A 6,000-nucleotide genomic window follows, 5' to 3' on the forward strand; every position below is an offset into this window, starting at 1 on the left:
CTACCTGGAGGGGGTAGTGAGGAGTTTTATAGTAATGACTCAAAAAGGGCATGATCAGCTCATGGACATTCTTCTGATTGGTTAGTGGTGAGGTAAGTGGGAGTCAGCATCATCAGCCTTCTGGTTCCAACTGGTCTGGGGTCTACTCCCGGCTTGTGGGCAACATACAGTTAACTTCTCCCACCTGGTGGGGGGTTTCAGTATCTGCAAAACAGCTCAAAGACATTGTAATGTATATCCCTTGAGGGGGAAACAGGACCCTGCCCCAAGGCTGCACTATTGTTTCTTTTGACTGTTTCTCCCTTATCTCATATCCCCTCCCTTCCCTAATTAGCATCTGTTTGAACCTGCCCTCAGGGAAGATCATGGAGGCTGCATGAAGCTTATTTCCTATAATCAAGAAATGGGGGACAGGGGACTTCCCTGTAGGCACAGTGGATAAGTCTCTGTGCTCCCAATGCAAGGGGCCCAGGTTTGATCCCTGGTCAGGGAACTAGATCCCACATGCATGCCTCAACTAACGCATGCCACAAGTAAGGAGCGTGCCTGCCGCAACTAAGACCCAGTGCAACCAAATAAATAAATAACTATTTTTTAAAAACAAAAGAAAAGAAATGGGGGACACAGAAGGACTTTTGTGCCCAGGAGCCCCACAGGGTCCTGCTTGCTATCAATATCACCTCACGTCCATTAGGATAGCCCCTGTCAAAAAATAGAAGATAACAAGTGTTGGTGAGGATGCAGAGAAGTTGGAACCCTTGTGCATCCTCCTGCTAATGGGAATGTAAAATGGTGCAGCCATTATGGAAAACAGTATAGAGATTCCTCAAAAAATTAAAAATGAAATTAGCATATGATCCAGCAATCCCACTTCTGGTTATATATCCAAAAGAATTCAAAGCAGGATCTTGAAGAGATAGTTGCACACTCATGTTCACTACAACATTATTTACAATAGCTAAGAAATGGAAGCAACCCAAAAGTCCATTGACAAATGAATGGCTAAAGAAATGTGATATATATACATGGAATATTATTCAGCCTTTAAAAAGAAGGATATCCTACCTTTTGCAGCAAGACAGATGGGCCTGGAGGACATTATGTTAAGTGAAATAAGCCAGACACAGAAGGACAAATACTGAATGATCCCACTTTTATGAGGAATCGAATAGTCAAACTCACAAAATAGGATAGTAGATAGAATAGTGGTTACCTGGGCCTGGGCAGACAGGGAAATGGGGAGGTATTGGTCAGAGTGCACAGATTTCCAGTTAAAGCAGAAGAATAAATTCTGGAGATTTACTGTACAACATAAGGTGTTTATGTAGTTGACAGTACTGTACTGTATACTTGAAAATTTGCTAGGTCAGTAGATCTTATGTTCAGTGCTCTTACCACAAAAGAAAAATTATATTAAAAATAAACAAATAAAAATTTAAAAATATAAAGGGGGTAAGAGGAAACTTTTGGAGGTGAGATGTTGGATGGCCTTGAATGTAGTAGAGGTTTCATGAGTGTATACTTATTTCCTAACTCATCAAGTTATTGTTTCCTTTTTTAGATATGCACAGTTTTTTATGGCAATCATACCTCAATAAAATGGCTTAAAAAAATGAAAGAAAAAAGAGTAGTTGTCAAGGGCTGAGGGGAGGAAGGAATTCATTTTTAATTAATGTAGAGTTTCATATACTTAATACTAATGAACTGTACACTTAAAAATGATTACAATGATAAATTTAATGTTATGTACTTTTTACCAAAAACACAAACCAACATCTATGTTCTGGTATTAGAAAATATTCATTAATGAAGCATGCCACCTCAAAAAACCAAACGCATACTGTAGAAATGGCAGGAACATGTAAGCACTTGTCTCACTGGATGGTAAACTCCTCAGCCTCCAACTAAGTGAACAGAGGTTGCCTGATTCACAGACCAAGACAAACTCTTCCTCAATAGCAAACCCAATGCCTCTCACTGCTCCCTCTCACTGCTCCCAACCAGGTGATGCTGTTCATTCCCTAGATGGTCACTGGGGCATTGATTTTAGTCCCTTTTCAGTATCCACCTAACAACAAAGCAAAATAAAGCTAATATTAGCCTCTATTTTTCTGTTCTGGGGAGAAATGGCCTCTGGATTTAGCCCCCTGAGCAAAGCTGTAAATCCACCTGTCCCGTGCCCAGGTTTTCTCTTCTGTGGCGTGTGGTCTAGGGAAGTCTTTCAAGTTTTGTTAAGCCTGCAGACAGATAAGAAAGTCGGGGACTGTGCATGTTAGCTTTATTAAGAGCAAGGGTGGCGGTGTGGGGTGGTGTGGAGAATGTCCCAGTCAAAGGGCACCCAAGTGAATTGTCAAGGGGAAGATTAGCCAAACGGTATTTTTAGTAATTGCCTTTGCAGTTCATATCTCAAGAACCTTCAAGGGAAATCTATCTGCTCTACTTAGCCCTGAGGTCATAGTAAGTGCTGTATTTTATTTTCAAACTCACTCTCTCTTTCTCCCTTTCTCTCTTCCCTTCCCTCTTTTTTTCTTTCTCTCAAATCTAGGTTTTCCCAAGGTTCAGTTTATTCTGTAAATGAAACAAGAGCTCTTTTACAAAGTACTTTCAAGTTACTCAGATTGCAGTGTTCTAGTTCAGAAGTTACAATTTCAGGTAGAGATGTGCCTCATTTGTGTGAAAGTTTGGTCCTTAAAAGTTACTGTGTACACCCCCATCAGTGTGCCCTTCCATGAATGCTTCTGCTAATTTGTTTCATGAAATATTGTCTTTGCTGACATACATGCCCCCTCTCTAAGCTTTCCTAAAAATCTCCAAAAAATAGCCAACCTGCTAACCCTTTGACTAACACACTGAATATGAGGTTTTTGTGAGGATAAGGAGGATAATTTAATTCATAGAGGTGGTGGTGGGTATGAAGTCTCTTTAGCTAAGATGGACCTACATCTCCCAGAATTCCCTTCCCTGCATGGTTCTGGGTTAGGGCTGCACCCACAGGAAATGTGCAGGAGACGTGAAGGTGGAAGTGACGTGTTTCAGGGCAGGTGCAGCTACAGTCCACTCACACTCACCAATCTCATGGCCCACTTTGGCTTTGGGCAGCCCCAGGCTCACAACTCTGTCCACTTCCCACTGGAGCTCCTCCTTAACTCTTTGAATCCTGGGCCAAGTTCATGAGCAGCGTTAGAGTGTAGTGTGCCAGCAGGTCACCCACATCGTTGAGGTTGGAGGTTTGGAGGCATTGAGAGACTGCTGTGGGTTCCAGTTTGTCTTTGTGATTCTAGTTTGTCCTTTCTTGCCCCTGCTTCACATTCATCTTCCCCTCTGGACTTCTGGTCTCAGTGACCGCAGGCCCAGCACAGACACAGGGCAGCAGACTCACATACACTGCTCAACCAGCTCCCACAATTGCATGAGGTCTTGTCCCTGCAATAAATCCTTTATATCACTTACATGGTCCTACCTTTCTGCTTGAATTCTAACTAGTTACTGGAGGAAATAAGTCAGCAAACAACATGTAGAAGCTGAAATTCTTTTTTTTTTTTTAATATAATGCAAGCTCTTGCACAGCAATCCAAATTTATTGAACTACTGATGCTAAGTTACACAAAATTGCACCACTTTAATTAAGAATTTTAGTTTACATTTGGCCACCTCAAAGTAGTTGTAACATTAGGTTGGTCAGTTTAAATACTGTGGCTACCTATTGGATAGACACACAACAATCTGTACACCCAAATGTTAATGCATACAAAGCAACAGGCATTGTTAAATAAAATAGCAATAGTTACTGCAACTTAGGCCTTGTGACCAATTACACATGATTAAAATTACTTCCCACATTCACATCCACAGTACTCGTTCACCATTTAACATCGAACCAAAACATTACACATGTGAAAAAATCACTAACAGGCAAAAATACTAAACCTGTATATTTGGTATTGCAAATACTCTTATGCATGAGCAAGCAGGGGAGTCACAGTGAGAATCTACAGCTGCAGAAGCCTGAACATGATTTACAAAGTTGTTAAATAATTAAAAAATTGTTTGAATATATACACTTCTTGTTGTAGACCCCCACTGTACACACAACTATAAATATTGTTCCCTATGTAAACAAAAGAAGAAACATATAATAAAAGATTTGAAAAGTCTGGATATTTCCTTCCCAACAGATATTAAAGGCAACGTCTTTAATCTACGACATTATACTGAAAGGACTATCATATTTTAAAGACAAGATCACTATCTCCACAGTTTTTTTTTTAATTAAAAAAACTATATAGCTGTGTTAATCAAAGTGATTACAATACAATGTAAGCGAGTACAATACAATGATAATGACCTTGAATTTCTTTAAAAAAAATTACAATAAGCTACAAGTATCAAAGAAGCAAAGTTATCTGGAGTAGTCTACATAGGAGCTCTTTGGGCTTTCTTTTATTATGGTAAAATAGTGGTGCTTTTAGGATTTACATTATTGTACTCTCCAATACAAAGTATAGGGTGTGTTCACCATTTTCATACATATACAACATTGGTGGATGAAAAATGTCTCTTAGCAGTAATACTGGATTGTAGCCTCTGGTTTTACCAGCTGCATACTCTAGGACTATTATATAAGTAAAAATCTCTCTTGTGATACTGGAAAGTGATTAGAATGTGCAAACTGATGTAGTAGCTTTCATCTGCCTCTTAAAGTGTACCGCCACAGAAAGTCCATTTAACATGTTGGTAGGTTTAACAAAGTTGGAATGCTGGCACCGTTGAAGTGAGCAACAGTTCTTCAGACCTGGCTCAGAGCTGCAATGCATTTATCGATAGTATATTAAAGCAGCTGACATGATGACTTTTTGCGGGCCTTCCCAGGCACTGGAGTTTTTCTGTAAATTTGTTGCACTAGGTCACAAAAGATCTCATTAACATTTATTTTTTATTTTGCAAAGGATTCTAAGACTGCACATTGTCTTGCTAGATTTTGACCTTGTTTCTTTCCTACAACTCTTTCATCTAGAATCATTGGAACAACATCAGTGTGTTTAACTCGAAGAATCTGTTCTCTCAGACCTTGTAAATCATTAAATGTGGACTGTGCTGTGATGCAATAAACTAATGTAAAGCTTTGTCCGTTTTTCATGTACAAATCCCTCATTGCTGTAAATTGTTGCATTCCCGCAGTATTCCAGATTTCAAGCATACACTGTTGTGCATCTACTTCTGCTTGCTTTCTATAAAAATCTTCTATCATAGGATCATATTTTTCAACAAAAATTTCTTGAAAAAATTGTACAGTCAGAGCAGATTTTCCAACTCCTCCCGAGACAAGAACGACTAGCTTATACTCATGCATGGTGCAAACTTGTAAAAACTAGTACCTCTTGTGCTGTCACCGGGTCCCCGCAGCCAACGTCGCCTCCCACTCCCTCCGGCTTGCTGCTCCCAGAGCCACGTGGTCCTGCCGCTACCGCTGCCGCTGCCGATCTGGCTGGTTTACCGAAGCTGAAATTCTTTGATCTGATCAAATTCTGCTTTGTAAAGCCCTTTGCCTCAATGGAGGGTAGTGGCATCCAGACTCAATCTCTCATTTTCTCTGGAGCCTCCCTGCAAGGCAGCGACCGGAAGAATGACTTCTGGCTTCCTTGGGGCCTCTCTCCACAATCTCACCCTATTGCTCTCTCTCTATTCTGCTACCTTAGTCCCCTGGTACTCACCACTGTCCAGCCATGCTGGTTCATGTTTCTTTAGAGTCCCTTTATATCTGAAATAAGACCAGTGTATAACAAATCATAATTTCTTACTGCAAATATATAGTTTAAAATTTTTTTCTCATTAAGCTTTATTTAGCAGTAACTCTGAAAACTTCAGAGGTAAGAATCTCTCCTCTATGGTATAAGGGGAAGAACATGGAGCTAGCAGTCAACCCCAGCTCTGCTCAATCAGTCTGGCCTTTGAACAAAGCCCTGAATCTCTTTAGATCTTCCAACCTTCATCTGCAGACAG

At 40.2% G+C, this 6,000-nt stretch overlaps 1 pseudogene; it reads right to left on the reverse strand.

Moving 5' to 3' along the window:
• Nucleotides 1–4,828: 4,828 nt before the first annotated feature.
• LOC137766716 (ras-related protein Rap-1b-like) lies at nt 4,829–5,372 on the reverse strand (annotated as a pseudogene).
• Nucleotides 5,373–6,000: the final 628 nt, after the last annotated feature.

The sequence above is a fragment of the Eschrichtius robustus genome, chromosome 6 (genome assembly GCF_028021215.1).
Source record: "Eschrichtius robustus isolate mEscRob2 chromosome 6, mEscRob2.pri, whole genome shotgun sequence".
Lineage (NCBI taxonomy): Eukaryota > Metazoa > Chordata > Mammalia > Artiodactyla > Eschrichtiidae > Eschrichtius > Eschrichtius robustus.